Raw genomic sequence first — 16,558 nt, 5'->3', positions numbered from 1 at the left:
CCCGGCGGAGAATCGAACCCCGGTCTCCCGCGTGACAGGTGGGGATCCTGACCACTATACTACCGAAGACATGCTTTTGTAGAACCGATAAAAAAAATGTCAATATGATGAATGATTTATAAAGATTTATAATTATTAGTAATAAAATGAAGTACTCCCCGGCGGGAAATCGAACCCCGGTCTCCCGCGTGACAGGCGGGGATACTGACCACTACACTACAGAGGACATGCTTTTATACAACCGATAACAAAAATGTCAATATGATGAATGATTTATAAAGATTTATAATTATTAGTAATAAAATGATGTACTCCCCGGAGGGGAATCGAACCCCGGTCTCCCGCGTGACAGGCGGGATACTGACCACTATACTACCGAGGACAGCATTTGTACAGCCATCGGGGACAGTACACCCGGCGGGGACAATTTTGTAAAAGCGACAACAAAAATATCAATATGAGGAATGATTTATAAACATTTATATAATTATTAGTAATAAAATAAAACAGTCCCCGACGGGAAATGAACCCCGGTCTCCCGCGGACAGGCGGGGATACTGACCACTATATTACCGAGGACATGCTTTTATACAACCGATAACAAAAATGTCAATATGATGAAAGATTTATAAAGATTTATAATTATTAGTAATAAAATGAAGTACTCCCGGCGGGGAATCGAACTACTTGCGTCAACCGTTTTTCTGTTTGTTTGTGCGGGAAAATTGAGTTCGAAACTATTATCGTTAATCATTTATTTTTATGCAATTTATTTATGTACAAGCCATCGGGGACAGTACACCCCGGCGGGGACAGTTTTGTAAAAGCGACAAGAAAAATATCAATATGAGGAATGATTATAAACATTTATATAATTATTAGTAATAAAATAAAAGGACTCCCCGGCGGGGAATCGAACCCCGGTTTCCGCGTGACAGGCGGGGATACTGACCACTATACTACCGAGGACATGCTTTTATACAACCGATAACAAAAATGTCAATATGATGAATGATTTATAAAGATTTATAATTATTAGTAATAAAATGAAGAACCCCCGGCGGGGAATCGTACCACGGTCTCCCGCGTGACAGGCGGGGATACTGACCACTATACTACCGAAGACATGCTTTTACATAACCGATAACAAAAATGTCAATATGATAAATGATTAATAAAGATTTATAATTATTAGTAATAAAATAAAGTACTCCCCAGCGGGGAATCGAACGCCGGTCTCCCGCGTGACAGGCGGGAATTCTGACCACTATACTACCGAGGACATGCTTTTATAAAACCGATAACAAAAATGTCAATATGATGAATGATTTATAAAGATTTATAATTATAGTAATAAAATGAAGTACTCCCCGGCGGGGAATCGAACCCCGGTCTCCGCGTGACAGGCGGGGATACTGACCACTACACTACCGAGGACATGCTCTTACACAACCGATAACAAAAATGTCAATATGATGAATGATTTATAAAGATTATAATAAAATGAAGTACACCCCGTCGGGGACAGTTTTGTAAAAGCGACAACAAAAATATCAATATGAGGAATGATTTATAAACATTTATATAATATTAGTAATAAAAAAAAACACTCCCCGGCGGGGAATCGAACCCCGGTCTCCCGCGTGACAGGCGGGGATATTGACCACTATACTACCGAGGACATGCTTTTATAAAACCGATAACAAAAATGCTAATATGATGAAAGATTTATAATTATTAGTAATAAAATGAAGTACTCCCGGCGGGGAATCGAACCCCGGTCTCCCGCGTGACAGGTGGGGATCCTGACCACTATACTACCGAAGACATGCTTTTGTAGAACCGATAACAAAAATGTCAATATGATGAATGATTTATAAAGATTTATAATTATTAGTAATAAAATGAAGTACTCCCCGGCGGGGAATCGAACCCCGGTCTCCCGCGTGACAGGCGGGGATACTGACCACTATACTACCGAGGACATGCTTTTATACAACCGATAACAAAAATGTCAATATGATGAATGATTTATAAAGATTTATAATTATTAGTAATAAAATGATGTACTCCCCGGCGGGGAATCGAACCCCGGTCTCCCGCGTGACAGGCGGGGATACTGACCACTATACTACCGAGGACAGCATTTGTACAAGCCATCGGGGACAGTACACCCCGGCGGGGACAGTTTTGTAAAAGCGACAACAAAAATATCAATATGAGGAATGATTTATAAACATTTATATAATTATTAGTAATAAAATAAAACACTCCCCGACGGGAAATTGAACCCCGGTCTCCCGCGTGACAGGCGGGGATACTGACCACTATATTACCGAGAACATGCTTTTTAAACCGATAACAAAAATGTCAATATGATGAAAGATTTATAAAGATTTATAATTATTAGTAATAAAATGAAGTACCCCCGGCGGGGAATCGAACTACTTGCGTCCAACCGTTTTTCTGTTTGTTTGTGCGGAAAATTGAGTTCGAAACTATTATCGTTAATCATTTATTTTTATACAATTTATTTATGTACAAGCCATCGGGGACAGTACACCCCGGCGGGGACAGTTTGTAAAAGCGACAAGAAAAAATATCAATATGAGGAATGATTTATAAACATTTATATAATTATTAGTAATAAAATAAAAGACTCCCCGGCGGGGAATCGAACCCCGGTTTCCGCGTGACAGGCGGGGATACTGACCACTATACTACCGAGGACATGCTTTTATACAACCGATAACAAAAATGTCAATATGATGAATGATTTATAAAGATTTATAATTATTAGTAATAAAATGAAGAACCCCTGCGGGGAATCGAACCCCGGTCTCCCGCGTGACAGGCGGGGATACTGACCACTATACTACCGAAGACATGCTTTTACACAACCGATAACAAAAATTTCAATATGATAAATGATTAATAAAGATTTATAATTATTAGTAATAAAATAAAGTACTCCCCGGCGGGGAATCGAACGCCGGTCTCCCGCGTGACAGGCGGGAATTCTGACCACTATACTACCGGGGACATGCTTTTATAAAACCGATAACAAAAATGTCAATATGATGAATGATTTATAAAGATTTATAATTATTAGTAATAAAATGAAGTACTCCCCGGCGGGGAATCGAACCCCGGTCTCCCGCGTGACAGGCGGGGATACTGACCACTACACTACCAAGGACATGCTCTTATACAACCGATAACAAAAATGTCAATATGATGAATGATTTATAAAGATTTATAATTATTAGTAATAAAATGAAGTACACCCCGGCGGGGACAGTTTGTAAAAGCGACAACAAAAAATATCAATATGAGGAATTTTTGATTATAAACATTTATATAATTATTAGTAATAAAATAAAAAACACTCCCGGCGGGGAATCGAACCCCGGTTTCCGCGTGACAGGGGGGATACTGACCACTATACTACCGAGGACATGTTTTTATACAACCGATAACAAAAATGTCAATATGATGAATGATTATAAAAGATTTATAATTATTAGTAATAAAATGAAGAACCCCCGGCGGGGAATCGAACCCCGGTCTCCCGCGTGACAGGCGGGATACTGACCACTATACTACCGAGGACATGCTTATACAACCGATAACAAAAATGCCAATATGATGAAAGATTTATAAATATTTATAATTATTAGTAATAAAATGAAGTACTCCCCGGCGGGAAATCGAACCCCGGTCTCCCGCGTGACAGGCGGGGATACTGACCACTATACTACCGAGGACAGCATTTGTACAAGCCATCGGGGACAGTACACCCCGGCGGGGACAGTTTTGTAAAAGCGACAACAAAAATATCAATATGAGGAATGATTTATAAACATTTATATAATTATTAGTAATAAAATAAAACACTCCCCGGCGGGGAATCGAACCCCGGTCTCCCGCGTGACAGGCGGGGATACTGACCACTATACTACCGAGGACATGCTTTTATACAACCGATAACAAAAATGTCAATATGATGAAAGATTTATAAAGATTTATAATTATTAGTAATAAAATGAGTTACTCCCCGGCGGGGAATCGAACCCCGGTCTCCCGCGTGACAGGCGGGGATACTGACTACTATACTACCGAGGACATGCTTCTATACAACCGATAACAAAAGTGACAATATGATAAATGATTTATAAAGATTTATAATTATTAGTAATAAAATGAAGTACTCCCAGGCGGGGAATTGAACCCCGGTCTCCCGCGTGACAGGCGGGGATACTGACCGCTATACTACCGAGGATATGCTTTTATACAACCGATAACAAAAATGTCAATATGATGAATGATTTATAAAGATTTATAATTATTAGTAATAAAATGAACTACTCCCCGGCGGGGAATCGAACCCCGGTTTCCCGAGTGACAGGCGGGGATACTGACCACTATACTACCGAGGACATGCTTTTATACAACCGATAACAAAAATGTCAATATGATGAATGATTTATAAAGATTTATAATTATTAGTAATAAAATGAAGTACTCCCCGGCGGGGAACCGAACCCCGGTCTCCCGCGTGACAGGCAGGGATACTGACTACTATACTACCGAGGACATGCTTCTATACAACCGATAACAAAAGTGACAATATGATAAATGATTTATAAAGATTTATAATTATTAGTAATAAAATGAAGTACCCCCGGCGGGGAATTGAACCCCGGTCTCCCGCGTGACAGGCGGGGATACTGACCACTATACCACCGAGGACATGCTTTTATACAACCGATAACAAAAATGTCAATATGATGAATGATTTATAAAGATTTATAATTATTAGTAATAAAATGAAGTACTCCCCGGAGGGGATTCGAACCCCGGTCTCCCGCGTGACAGGCGGGGATCCTAATCACTATACTACCGAAGACATGCTTTTACACGACCGATAACAAAAATGTCAATATGATGAATGATTTATAAAGATTTATAATTATTAGTAATAAAATGAAGTACTCCCCGGCGGGAAATCGTACCCCGGTCTCCCACGTGACAGGCGGGGATACTGACCACTATACTACCGAGGACATGCTCTTGTACAACCGATAACAAAAATGTCAATATGACGAACGATTTATATAGATTTATAATTATTAGTAAAAAAATGATATACTCCCCGGCGGGGAATCGAACCCCGGTCTCCCGCGTGACAGGCGGGATACTGACCGCTATACTAGCGAGGACATGCTTTTATACAACCGATAACAAAAATGTCAATATGATGAATGATTTATAAAGATTTATAATTATTAGTAATAAAATGAAGTACACCCGGCGGGGACAGTTTTGTAAAAGCGACAACAAAAATATCAATATGAGGAATGATTTATAAACATTTATATAATTATTAGTAATAAAATAAAACACTCCCCGGCGGGGAATCGAACCCCGGTCTTCCTCGTGACAGGCGGGGATACTGACCACTATACTACCGAGGACATGCTTTTATACAACCGATAACAAAAATGTCAATATGATGAAAGATTAATAATTATTAGTAATAAAATGAAGTACTCCCCGGCGGGAAATCGAACCCCGGTCACCCGCGTGACAGGCGCGGATACTGACTACTATACTACCGAGGACATGCTTCTATACAACCGATAACAAAAGTGACAATATGATAAATGATTTATAAAGATTTATAATTATTAGTAATAAAATGAAGTACTCCCCGGCGGGGAATTGAACCCCGGTCTTCCGCGTGACAGGCGGGGATACTGACCACTATACTACCGAGGACATGCTTTTATACAACCGATAACAAAAATGTCAATATGATAAATGATTTATAAAGATTTATAATTATTAGTAATAAAATGAAGTACTCCCCGGCGGGGAATCGAACCCCGGTGTCCCGCGTGACAGGCGGGGATACTGACCACTATACTACCGAGGACATGTTTTTATACAACCGATAACAAAAATGTCAATATGATGAATGATTTATAAAGATTTATAATTATTAGTAATAAAATGAAGTACTCCCCGGCGGGGAAACGAACCCCGGTGACAGGCGGGGATACTGACCACTATACTACCGAGGACATGCTTTTTTACAACCGATAACAAAAATGTCAATATGATAAATGATTTATAAAGATTTATAATTATTAGTAATAAAATGAAGTACTCCCCGGCGGGGACAGTTTTGTACAACCGTCAATATGTGGAATGATTTAGAAAGATTTATATAACTAGTTGGTAATGGTATTTTGCCTTGAGGCAAGTTACATGAACTTCCCGATATTTGTAAATAATCGACTTAATCAATAAAAAATAAATTAACTTATGAGTGATCAAAAGTATTCAGAGTGGATTTATTACACATAATTAAAAACGAACGAAGATTTAACGTCTCGCACTCCTTTCTAAAAGCTAATTTTCAAAAATCAATAATTTTTATAATTGAACCAATTTCCTTTAATGGTTTAGTATGTACAATAAGACTAAGTACTTTATCGTTATACCAAGTAAATCGTCTGATTTTAACTTCAACAAACGTCAAAAAAACTACTTATTGTCTTAAACTTTGATAATTTTTTAAAAATAAACTACTTGCCGTAAGGCATTAATATTTCAGTAAGTTCTATAAGACCATTATATATATCGCCAAAAAAAGTTCCATAAAAATCGGCTTAAATTTTCTTCTTAACAGTTAATTTACAAGAAAACGGCTCGGTAGATTTTCATCTAAAACTAATCAGTATCATTTCCAACTAATATCTTTCGAACAGTTTTTGATTTTTCAAAATCGATTCAGTAGTATGAGCTTAAATGTGGACGAAAAGTTTAACACTTTTTTCCAAATTACAAAGAAACGGCTCGGCAGATCGTCGCACGAAATTGACAAATGCTAATTCTCATCGAGATACACCAACTGGCTTTCTAAATTCGGTTCAGGCGTTTTTGAGCAAACGTCGATGAAAGCTCTAATTTTGACAAACGCCAAAAAAACGATGCTAATTTTTGTAAACTTTGACGAATTTAAAAACTCATACCAAATACTATTTTTATAAAATGTTTATCGCATTAATTATATTAACTGATATTTTAAACTTTTAGAAAAAATCTCGGCTGTTATCTGCACCATATTATAATTTGTTTTGACATTTTATTGGTTTTTACTAAAATAGCGTTGCATCCGAAACCGTCCTTATATTTCAGTTACACACAAATAAATAAATAAATATATATATATATATATATATATATATATATATATACTACTGTTCATTGTTAGTCGACAAAACACACAAAATATTAAGCCACAAACATAAATAAAAATATAATTAAGAGAAATAATACTTGACAACAACCGCCACGAAGGTTAGATTATTACAGAGTTAAAATTGCATATTTACTTTCGTATTGCGCCCTCTATGATTCTAATCCCAAAACTATTCCGAATAGATAACAATTATTGAATTTTAATATCATCTGGTAACAATTCACGCCGTTTCGACCCTATAAATTGGGTCCAAAAACCGAAGTCAAACCATTCAGTGTTTGGAGCTCGTGGGGACAGTTCAATGGTAAGTCTTTTAAAAATATTTATATTGTGTAATAATTTCATATATTCTGTTTTAAATACGTTGCATGGAATTTGTATTTTGCTCGATTGTGTTTGACTTGATCCACTGTTCAATAATGAATAAAAGAATTCAAACAAATTGAAGTAAATATTCATCACTTTTATATTAAACGATTTATATTATTTTTTATACTCTAATATATATTTGCTGAGAAGTCGCCTTCGTGTTTTTTGTTACGAATATATTCAATTTTAGCTTCGGAATAATAATAACCTAATACATATTTAGATTGTAAGGTGTACCTTATCGGTTTAGAACAGATTTAGTAGTCAACATACAATTTTATTATAAATCCCATGTTTGAAATACTTTTTTTTAAATTTTTTTTTGGCCGGGAATTGCGAAAACGCAAATGAAAGAAGCGCGACTAAGGCACTTCTACTGTATTTACAACTGACTAGTATTTCTTTATTTATTTTATTATATTATTTAATTTTTTTTTTATTTAACTTGTTTCAGATTTCGTGTGGTGTCTTGCATAGTGGCGGGTGACTGGGGATTCATTGTGCCTTTTTTACATTTTATTATATTTAAAGTTTTTAATTAATCTATTTTTATCATGGCTTAGTTACTACTTGCGTCCAACCGTTTTTCTGTTTTGTTTGTGCGGAAAATTGAGTTCGAAACTATTATCGTTAATTATTTATAGTTTTTTTTATCGTTTAAAACGATTTTTAAAGCCGAGTTTGCGCGTTTTTAAAACCTGTCGCCCTCCCCCCTCGGCAGGTTCGAGTAGTTCGCGATTAATTATTAAATTAATTTTTGCTGGTCGGTGTGTGGTTGCTTGCAAAGTTTTTCCCAGAAGCGGAGCAACGCCATACGCTTTAATTCATAAATAATACTATATGTACATATTAAGAGTAATGTTAATTTTTTTTTGAATTATTTTATTAATTACCTTACGTTATATGCGCATTCAAACATCTAGTTTGAAATTTTGAAATCCAGCTTGTTTCTCAAATTACTTATATTTATTTTAACGGATTTTTTCTGCTTTTATGTACTATAATTTAATCAAATAAATTTAAAATTCTCGTTATTGCACAATGGGTCTCCCGTGATGGGGAAATGTTGAAGACGCAGTGCTTGAAAAGTGTTTGAATTTTTTTTAAAAAAGTATATCGATCAATACCAAGAGCAACTACTACAGGAGAAGCACAACCCAGGAGAGACTTGTGATACAAAAGGAATCAATGCCGAGGCCAACTACTACAGGAGAAGCACAACCCAGGAGGGACTTGTGATACAAAAGGAATCAATGCCTAGGCCAACTACTACAGGAGAAGCACATTCCAGGATAATATGCATGCATATATTAGTTTTCTCGTATTAAATATAATTAGTCGTTATCTAGACTTACATTTATATAAGTATATAATTTTTTAATATTAACATTACCGGGGCCCCGTTTATATGCTCATCCCTTTTAGGGAAATTTGTGTTTTTTTTTTTAATCTCGTTTCAGGTGTATTTCCATGAAGATTTCCTCTTCAAGACAACCAGGAAGCCGCTACCAGATTGGAGATTATGCGCATAAATGAATTCATATGGAGCAAAGATAAAATGTAAGAAAAAACTTATATATATTGTATTATTATTGGATCTTTATAATAGTGTATCGATATTGTTGTATTATATTAGTCTTGAACTAATGTTTAGTTAAGGGTCCTTTTGACGTAAAAATTTCGGTCGAATATTTTGTAATTTATTTTCAAATTAATTTAAAATAATAATCAATTTTTATTTCATAATTATCCATCACTTTCCAGGGGCCAACCAGGACCAACAGAAGACTGCTGACGGATCAAGACCAACAGAAGAAAACTGCCGGATTGGTGAATATCAAGATGAATATGAAGTGTGAGAAGACTTTAGTTATATTATTCTATTATTATTATATAATTACTTATAAGTAGTTATATTATTTATAAGGCACGTTTTCGGTCATACGTTTTTTAAAGTTGTTCGCGTATTATTAATTCGCGTTTTTACGTTAATATCTTCAGTCATACCTTTTTTGGGGTTTTTCGCGTACTTTTGTTTGAGCTCAAAGAGGGTGGCGTTGTGGAAGAACCTTTCTTTTTTCCGCGCTTTTTTACATTAATTAATTAATAATTGCAAATCACAAAATGATTTGTCTATAAGCTTCATAGGCTGGGAGACTATGAAGTCTTTTTTCCAAGTAATTGCATGGTGTATTTGGGGAGTACTTCTGTACTCTGGGGGGTACATCATGTGGATGCTTTTTTTTATAATATCACAATCACCGTTACAAAACCAAACTACAATTTCCATATTAAAATTTCATACAATTTCACATTAATAAAAATTACACACTACACACCGAGAGGTTCTTTCGCTTTTAAAAATCGAAATTTTTGGGTACATTAGGTAATCTCGCGGGGTTCTTTTCGCGTTACATTCGGTACAATTCGTTTATTAGTTAAGAATAATTAGTCAATAAGTTAGTTTAGGTGGATTAGGGCTGCAGAAGTCGTTGCATTTCTGTGGCGACACCACATTAAAAAAAACGCGCCTAGCAACTCTACCTCCTGGGTGGCGTGGAAAAGAGTTGCATTCTAGCTATAAGTAAAATTGTCATAATTAGGTATTTAGATAATTATTTTAATTAATATACATAGATCTATCACTATAGGTTACACGCATTACTGATAATTATAAACTTATATCGAAAAGTCTTACAAATAAAAAAAATCAAATAAATCTTTACTTTTAAATTTGTTACTTTCCAGTTTTTTCTTGCTCAAGCTTATAAGTAAACGATTTTTTTTTGAGTCACTTTTAATTATTAATAATTTTTGCATTTTATACTCTTAAATCAATTAAAAATTATTTAATTTATTAATTCATGGAAAAAGTTCTATTCCAGTTATAACTGTAATTATCAGTATCAAAATATTTAAATCAATATTTTAATTTATATAGAATATTTTAATTTTAATTTAATGTATATATGAATATATTACAAAAAAATAGAATTGTACAGAATATTAAAAAATATAAATTAATAATAATTAATTTGCTTTTTATGTTTTTACATTGATTTTTTTACAGAAATTTGTAAACAAATTTTAGACTTTTTAGAAAGAATAACTAAAAATTATCATTTGAATCTGGTGGTATCAGTGATACTGCAATGTGAAAAGTTGTATGGTTTTTAGTAGTATTAATATTACTTGTAAGAAAGCAGAAAGTGAACGTTAAATTATTACTTAATCAGCCTGTTTAATAGGTGTGTACCTATTAATATAAAAATACAAATAAAAAAAACTTATTTCAAAAATAAATGCAACAATGAAAGAATACATTATAATTAATTTATTAATGGGAGAAAGTTGACCAAAAATAAAAATTTATTTTAAAAATGCTTTACGGGACGCAGCACGTCTTGCCATCAACAGGAAGCAAAGGTTTTTTGAATCATTCAAAAAATCCGTGCGCCCGAAATCGTGGACGATAATTGCATCCAAACATACAAACACAAACACACATACTTCAAATGTTCTGTAACCTTTGAAACGTAAAGATATGCAAAAATTTCCATTTTCAATTTTTTACGATTATTATGACTTACCCTACAAGAAGTTGATAATAGAATAAAATTCAACTTAAACATTTTCTATATCTCAATTAGAAATAGGAGCATGCCAAGCATCTATTATTATAATGCCTACAGGCGTATTAAATGTGAATTTCAAAATTTCATAAACATTGCATAAAATATAACATTTTTCATACCACAAATATTGCAGGCTATGAAACTATTAAACTTTTTTATCATACACATATTAGTATTATCGTCAGTTGTGAGTGTTTAATCCAGCGATTTCCAACCTGTGGGGCGCCCTAACCCATACCGTTCCTAGGAGGGCGCAAAGCTGTTTTAAAAATATTAATTTTAAATTTTGAGTAATTGAAATATTAATTTTAAATGCTGAGAAACTGTCATCTAAAAAAATGAAAAGGAGATACTGACCACTATACTACCGAGGACATGCGTTTATACAACGGATAACAAGAATGTCAATATGATGAATGATTTATAAAGATTTATAATTAGTAATAAAATGAAGTACTCCCCGGCGGGGACAGTTTTGTACAACCGATAACAAAAATGTCAATATGATAAATGATTTATAAAGATTTATAATTATTAGTAATAAAATGAAGTACTTCCCGGCGGGGAATCAAACCCCGGTCTCCCGCGTGACAGGCGGGGATACTGACCACTATACTACCGAGGACATGCTTTTATACAACCGATAACAAAAATGTCAATATGATGAATGATTTATAAAGATTTATAATTATTAGTAATAAAATGAAGTACTCCCCGGCGGGGAATCGAACCCCGGTCTCCCGCGTGATAGGCGGGGATACTGACCACTATACTACCGAGGACATGCTTTTATACAACCGATAACAAAAATGTCAATATGATGAATGATTTATAAAGATTTATAATTATTAGTAATAAAATGAAGTACTCCCCGGCGGGGAATCGAACCCCGGTCTCCCGCGTGATAGGCGGGGATACTGACCACTATACTACCGAAGACATGTTTTTATACAACCGATAACAAAAATGTCAATATGATGGATAATTTATAAAGATTTATAATTATTATCGAACCCCGGTCTCCCGCGTGACAGGCGGAGATACTGACCACTATACTACCGAGGACAGCATTTGCACGAGCCATCGGGGACAGTACACCCCGGCGGGGACAGTTTTGTAAAAGCGACAACAAAAATATCAATATGAGGAATGATTTATAAACATTTATATAATTATTAGTAATAAAATAAAACACTCCCCGGCGGGGAATCGAACCCCGGTCTCCCGCGTGACAGGCGGGGATACTGACCACTATACTACCGAGGACATGCTTTTATACAACCGATAACAAAAATGTCAATATGATGAAAGATTTATAAAGATTTATAATTATTAGTAATAAAATGAAGTACTTTCCGGCGGGGAATCGAACCCCGGTCTCCCGCGTGACAGGCGGGGATACTGACTACTATACTACCGAGGACATGCTTCTATACAACCGATAACAAAAGTGACAATATGATAAATGATTTATAAAGATTTATAATTATTAGTAATAAAATGAAGTACTCCCCGGCGGGGAATTGAACCCCGGTCTCCCGCGTGACAGGCGGGGATACTGACGACTATACTACCGAGGACATGCTTTTATACAACCGATAACAAAAATGTCAATATGATGAATGATTTATAAAGATTTATAATTATTAGTAATAAAATGAAGTACTCCCCGGCGGGGAATCGAACCCCGGTCTCCCGCGTGACAGGCGGGGATCCTGACCACTATACTACCGAAGATATGCTTTTATACAACCGATAACAAAAATGTCAATATGATGAATGATTTATAAAGATTTATAATTATTAGTAATAAAATGAAGTACTCCCCGGCGGGGAATCGAACCCCGGTCTCCCGCGTGACAGGCGGGGATACTGACCACTATACTACCGAGGACATGCTGTTATACAACCGATAACAAAAATGTCGATATGATGAATGATTTATAAAGATTTATAATTATTAGTAATAAAATGAAGCACTCTCCGGCGGGGAATCGAACCCCAGTCTCCCGCGTGACAGGTGGGGATCCTGACCACTATACTACCGAAGACATGCTTTTGTAGAACCGATAACAAAAATGTCAATATGATGAATGATTTATAAAGATTTATAATTATTAGTAATAAAATGAAGTACTCCCCGGCGGGAAATCGAACCCCGGTCTCCCGCGTGACAGGCGGGGATACTGACCACTATACTACAGAGGACATGCTTTTATACAACCGATAACAAAAATGTCAATATGATGAATGATTTATAAAGATTTATAATTATTAGTAATAAAATGATGTACTCCCCGGCGGGGAATCGAACCCCGGTCTCCCGCGTGACAGGCGGGGATACTGACCACTATACTACCGAGGACAGCATTTGTACAAGCCATCGGGGACAGTACACCCCGGCGGGGACAATTTTGTAAAAGCGACAACAAAAATATCAATATGAGGAATGATTTATAAACATTTATATAATTATTAGTTATAAAATAAAACACTCCCCGACGGGAAATTGAACCCCGGTCTCCCGCGTGACAGGCGGGGATACTGACCACTATATTACCGAGGACATGCTTTTATACAACCGATAACAAAAATGTCAATATGATGAAAGATTTATAAAGATTTATAATTATTAGTAATAAAATGAAGTACTCCCCGGCGGGGAATCGAACTACTTGCGTCCAACCGTTTTTCTGTTTTGTTTGTGCGAAAAATTGAGTTCGAAACTATTATCGTTAATCATTTATTTTTATACAATTTATTTATGTACAAGCCATCGGGGACAGTACACCCCGGCGGGGACAGTTTTGTAAAAGCGACAAGAAAAATATCAATATGAGGAATGATTTATAAACATTTATATAATTATTAGTAATAAAATAAAAGACTCCCCGGCGGGGAATCGAACCCCGGTTTCCGCGTGACAGGCGGGGATACTGACCACTATACTACCGAGGACATGCTTTTATACAACCGATAACAAAAATGTCAATATGATGAATGATTTATAAAGATTTATAATTATTAGTAATAAAATGAAGAACCCCCTGGCGGGGAATCGAACCCCGGTCTCCCGCGTGACAGGCGGGGATACTGACCACTATACTACCGAAGACATGCTTTTACACAACCGATAACAAAAATGTCAATATGATAAATGATTAATAAAGATTTATAATTATTAGTAATAAAATAAAGTACTCCCCAGCGGGGAATCGAACGCCGGTCTCCCGCGTGACAGGCGGGAATTCTGACCACTATACTACCGAGGACATGCTTTTATAAAACCGATAACAAAAATGTCAATATGATGAATGATTTATAAAGATTTATAATTATTAGTAATAAAATGAAGTACTCCCCGGCGGGGAATCGAACCCCGGTCTCCCGCGTGACAGGCGGGGATACTGACCACTACACTACCGAGGACATGCTCTTACACAACCGATAACAAAAATGTCAATATGATGAATGATTTATAAAGATTTATAATTATTAGTAATAAAATGAAGTACACCCCGTCGGGGACAGTTTTGTAAAAGCGACAACAAAAATATCAATATGAGGAATGATTTATAAACATTTATATAATTATTAGTAATAAAATAAAACACTCCCCGGCGGGGAATCGAACCCCGGTCTCCCGCGTGACAGGCGGGGATATTGACCACTATACTACCGAGGACATGCTTTTATAAAACCGATAACAAAAATGCTAATATGATGAAAGATTTATAATTATTAGTAATAAAATGAAGTACTCCCCGGCGGGGAATCGAACCCCGGTCTCCCGCGTGACAGGTGGGGATCCTGACCACTATACTACCGAAGACATGCTTTTGTAGAACCGATAACAAAAATGTCAATATGATGAATGATTTATAAAGATTTATAATTATTAGTAATAAAATGAAGTACTCCCCGGCGGGAAATCGAACCCCGGTCTCCCGCGTGACAGGCGGGGATACTGACCACTATACTACAGAGGATATGCTTTTATACAACCGATAACAAAAATGTCAATATGATGAATGATTATATATTATTAGTAATAAAATGATGTACTCCCCGGCGGGAATCGTCTCCCGCGTGACACAGCGGGATACTGACCACTATACTACCGAGGACAGCATTTGTACAAGCCATCGGGGACAGTACACCCCGGCGGGGACAGTTTTGTAAAAGCGACAACAAAAATATCAATATGAGGAATGATTTATAAACATTTATATAATTATTAGTAATAAAATAAAACACTCCCCGACGGGAAATTGAACCCCGGTCTCCCGCGTGACAGGCGGGGATACTGACCACTATATTACCGAGGACATGCTTTTATACAACCGATAACAAAAATGTCAATATGATGAAAGATTTATAAAGATTTATAATTATTAGTAATAAAATGAAGTACTCCCCGGCGGGGAATCGAACTACTTGCGTCCAACCGTTTTTCTGTTTTGTTTGTGCGGAAAATTGAGTTCGAAACTATTATCGTTAATCATTTATTTTTATACAATTTATTTATGTACAAGCCATCGGGGACAGTACACCCCGGCGGGGACAGTTTTGTAAAGATTTATAATTATTAGTAATAAAATGAAGAACCCCCTGGCGGGGAATCGAACCCCGGTCTCCCGCGTGACAGGCGGGGATACTGACCACTATACTACCGAAGACATGCTTTTACACAACCGATAACAAAAATTTCAATATGATAAATGATTAATAAAAATTTATAATTATTAGTAATAAAATAAAGTACTCCCCGGCGGGGAATCGAACGCCGGTCTCCCGCGTGACAGGCGGGAATTCTGACCACTATACTACCGGGGACATGCTTTTATAAAACCGATAACAAAAATGTCAATATGATGAATGATTTATAAAGATTTATAATTATTAGTAATAAAATGAAGTACTCCCCGGCGGGGAATCGAACCCCGGTCTCCCGCGTGACAGGCGGGGATACTGGCCACTATACTACCGAGGACATGCTTTATACAACCGATAACAAAAATGTCAATATGATGAATGATTTATAAAGATTTATAATTATTAGTAATAAAATGAAGTACTCCTCGGCGGGAAATCGAACCCCGGTCTCCCGCGTGACAGGCGGGGATACTGACCACTATACTACCGAAGACATGCTTTTACACAACCGATAACAAAAATGTCAATATGATAAATGATTTATAAAGATTTATAATTATACAGGCGAGGATACTGACCACTATACTACCGAAGACATGCTTTTGTACAACCGATAACAAAAATGTCA

The 16,558-nt window shown here is 36.0% G+C and overlaps 39 non-coding genes across 39 annotated transcripts; all 39 read right to left on the bottom strand.

Annotated features, from left to right (window-relative positions):
- Positions 1-311: 311 nt before the first annotated feature.
- Positions 312-382, bottom strand: Trnad-guc. The gene has a single exon. It is a non-coding gene; the product is annotated as a tRNA-Asp (tRNA).
- A 516-nt stretch (positions 383-898) lies between these two features.
- Trnad-guc lies at positions 899-969 on the bottom strand. The gene has a single exon. It is a non-coding gene; the product is annotated as a tRNA-Asp (tRNA).
- Positions 970-1,210: 241 nt separating this feature from the next.
- Positions 1,211-1,282, bottom strand: Trnad-guc. Its single transcript has one exon. It is a non-coding gene; the product is annotated as a tRNA-Asp (tRNA).
- Positions 1,283-1,366: 84 nt separating this feature from the next.
- On the bottom strand, positions 1,367-1,437 carry Trnad-guc. Its single transcript has one exon. It is a non-coding gene; the product is annotated as a tRNA-Asp (tRNA).
- A 172-nt stretch (positions 1,438-1,609) lies between these two features.
- On the bottom strand, positions 1,610-1,681 carry Trnad-guc. The gene has a single exon. It is a non-coding gene; the product is annotated as a tRNA-Asp (tRNA).
- A 231-nt stretch (positions 1,682-1,912) lies between these two features.
- Positions 1,913-1,984, bottom strand: Trnad-guc. Its single transcript has one exon. It is a non-coding gene; the product is annotated as a tRNA-Asp (tRNA).
- Positions 1,985-2,069: 85 nt separating this feature from the next.
- Trnad-guc lies at positions 2,070-2,141 on the bottom strand. The gene has a single exon. It is a non-coding gene; the product is annotated as a tRNA-Asp (tRNA).
- A 518-nt stretch (positions 2,142-2,659) lies between these two features.
- On the bottom strand, positions 2,660-2,730 carry Trnad-guc. Its single transcript has one exon. It is a non-coding gene; the product is annotated as a tRNA-Asp (tRNA).
- Positions 2,731-2,970: 240 nt separating this feature from the next.
- Positions 2,971-3,042, bottom strand: Trnad-guc. The gene has a single exon. It is a non-coding gene; the product is annotated as a tRNA-Asp (tRNA).
- Positions 3,043-3,127: 85 nt separating this feature from the next.
- Trnad-guc lies at positions 3,128-3,199 on the bottom strand. The gene has a single exon. It is a non-coding gene; the product is annotated as a tRNA-Asp (tRNA).
- Positions 3,200-3,541: 342 nt separating this feature from the next.
- On the bottom strand, positions 3,542-3,612 carry Trnad-guc. The gene has a single exon. It is a non-coding gene; the product is annotated as a tRNA-Asp (tRNA).
- An 83-nt stretch (positions 3,613-3,695) lies between these two features.
- Trnad-guc lies at positions 3,696-3,767 on the bottom strand. Its single transcript has one exon. It is a non-coding gene; the product is annotated as a tRNA-Asp (tRNA).
- A 129-nt stretch (positions 3,768-3,896) lies between these two features.
- Trnad-guc lies at positions 3,897-3,968 on the bottom strand. Its single transcript has one exon. It is a non-coding gene; the product is annotated as a tRNA-Asp (tRNA).
- Positions 3,969-4,053: 85 nt separating this feature from the next.
- Positions 4,054-4,125, bottom strand: Trnad-guc. Its single transcript has one exon. It is a non-coding gene; the product is annotated as a tRNA-Asp (tRNA).
- Positions 4,126-4,210: 85 nt separating this feature from the next.
- On the bottom strand, positions 4,211-4,282 carry Trnad-guc. The gene has a single exon. It is a non-coding gene; the product is annotated as a tRNA-Asp (tRNA).
- An 85-nt stretch (positions 4,283-4,367) lies between these two features.
- Positions 4,368-4,439, bottom strand: Trnad-guc. Its single transcript has one exon. It is a non-coding gene; the product is annotated as a tRNA-Asp (tRNA).
- Positions 4,440-4,680: 241 nt separating this feature from the next.
- Trnad-guc lies at positions 4,681-4,752 on the bottom strand. Its single transcript has one exon. It is a non-coding gene; the product is annotated as a tRNA-Asp (tRNA).
- A 399-nt stretch (positions 4,753-5,151) lies between these two features.
- Trnad-guc lies at positions 5,152-5,222 on the bottom strand. The gene has a single exon. It is a non-coding gene; the product is annotated as a tRNA-Asp (tRNA).
- A 183-nt stretch (positions 5,223-5,405) lies between these two features.
- Trnad-guc lies at positions 5,406-5,477 on the bottom strand. Its single transcript has one exon. It is a non-coding gene; the product is annotated as a tRNA-Asp (tRNA).
- Positions 5,478-5,709: 232 nt separating this feature from the next.
- Positions 5,710-5,781, bottom strand: Trnad-guc. The gene has a single exon. It is a non-coding gene; the product is annotated as a tRNA-Asp (tRNA).
- An 85-nt stretch (positions 5,782-5,866) lies between these two features.
- On the bottom strand, positions 5,867-5,938 carry Trnad-guc. The gene has a single exon. It is a non-coding gene; the product is annotated as a tRNA-Asp (tRNA).
- Positions 5,939-11,827: 5,889 nt separating this feature from the next.
- Positions 11,828-11,899, bottom strand: Trnad-guc. Its single transcript has one exon. It is a non-coding gene; the product is annotated as a tRNA-Asp (tRNA).
- An 85-nt stretch (positions 11,900-11,984) lies between these two features.
- Trnad-auc lies at positions 11,985-12,056 on the bottom strand. The gene has a single exon. It is a non-coding gene; the product is annotated as a tRNA-Asp (tRNA).
- An 85-nt stretch (positions 12,057-12,141) lies between these two features.
- On the bottom strand, positions 12,142-12,213 carry Trnad-auc. The gene has a single exon. It is a non-coding gene; the product is annotated as a tRNA-Asp (tRNA).
- Positions 12,214-12,468: 255 nt separating this feature from the next.
- Trnad-guc lies at positions 12,469-12,540 on the bottom strand. Its single transcript has one exon. It is a non-coding gene; the product is annotated as a tRNA-Asp (tRNA).
- Positions 12,541-12,782: 242 nt separating this feature from the next.
- Trnad-guc lies at positions 12,783-12,854 on the bottom strand. The gene has a single exon. It is a non-coding gene; the product is annotated as a tRNA-Asp (tRNA).
- An 85-nt stretch (positions 12,855-12,939) lies between these two features.
- Positions 12,940-13,011, bottom strand: Trnad-guc. Its single transcript has one exon. It is a non-coding gene; the product is annotated as a tRNA-Asp (tRNA).
- Positions 13,012-13,096: 85 nt separating this feature from the next.
- Positions 13,097-13,168, bottom strand: Trnad-guc. The gene has a single exon. It is a non-coding gene; the product is annotated as a tRNA-Asp (tRNA).
- A 242-nt stretch (positions 13,169-13,410) lies between these two features.
- Trnad-guc lies at positions 13,411-13,482 on the bottom strand. The gene has a single exon. It is a non-coding gene; the product is annotated as a tRNA-Asp (tRNA).
- Positions 13,483-13,567: 85 nt separating this feature from the next.
- Trnad-guc lies at positions 13,568-13,639 on the bottom strand. The gene has a single exon. It is a non-coding gene; the product is annotated as a tRNA-Asp (tRNA).
- Positions 13,640-14,161: 522 nt separating this feature from the next.
- Trnad-guc lies at positions 14,162-14,232 on the bottom strand. The gene has a single exon. It is a non-coding gene; the product is annotated as a tRNA-Asp (tRNA).
- Positions 14,233-14,474: 242 nt separating this feature from the next.
- On the bottom strand, positions 14,475-14,546 carry Trnad-guc. The gene has a single exon. It is a non-coding gene; the product is annotated as a tRNA-Asp (tRNA).
- An 85-nt stretch (positions 14,547-14,631) lies between these two features.
- Positions 14,632-14,703, bottom strand: Trnad-guc. Its single transcript has one exon. It is a non-coding gene; the product is annotated as a tRNA-Asp (tRNA).
- Positions 14,704-14,887: 184 nt separating this feature from the next.
- Trnad-guc lies at positions 14,888-14,959 on the bottom strand. The gene has a single exon. It is a non-coding gene; the product is annotated as a tRNA-Asp (tRNA).
- Positions 14,960-15,034: 75 nt separating this feature from the next.
- On the bottom strand, positions 15,035-15,106 carry Trnad-guc. Its single transcript has one exon. It is a non-coding gene; the product is annotated as a tRNA-Asp (tRNA).
- Positions 15,107-15,191: 85 nt separating this feature from the next.
- On the bottom strand, positions 15,192-15,263 carry Trnad-guc. Its single transcript has one exon. It is a non-coding gene; the product is annotated as a tRNA-Asp (tRNA).
- Positions 15,264-16,038: 775 nt separating this feature from the next.
- Positions 16,039-16,110, bottom strand: Trnad-guc. The gene has a single exon. It is a non-coding gene; the product is annotated as a tRNA-Asp (tRNA).
- Positions 16,111-16,195: 85 nt separating this feature from the next.
- Trnad-guc lies at positions 16,196-16,267 on the bottom strand. Its single transcript has one exon. It is a non-coding gene; the product is annotated as a tRNA-Asp (tRNA).
- An 84-nt stretch (positions 16,268-16,351) lies between these two features.
- On the bottom strand, positions 16,352-16,423 carry Trnad-guc. The gene has a single exon. It is a non-coding gene; the product is annotated as a tRNA-Asp (tRNA).
- Positions 16,424-16,558: the final 135 nt, after the last annotated feature.

This window comes from Ctenocephalides felis, unplaced genomic scaffold (assembly GCF_003426905.1).
Source record: "Ctenocephalides felis isolate EL2017-DRISC unplaced genomic scaffold, ASM342690v1 CF-g0.4_SCAFFOLD_01911, whole genome shotgun sequence".
Taxonomy (NCBI): Eukaryota; Metazoa; Arthropoda; class Insecta; order Siphonaptera; family Pulicidae; genus Ctenocephalides; species Ctenocephalides felis.
This window is presented reverse-complemented; position numbering and strand designations above follow the sequence as displayed.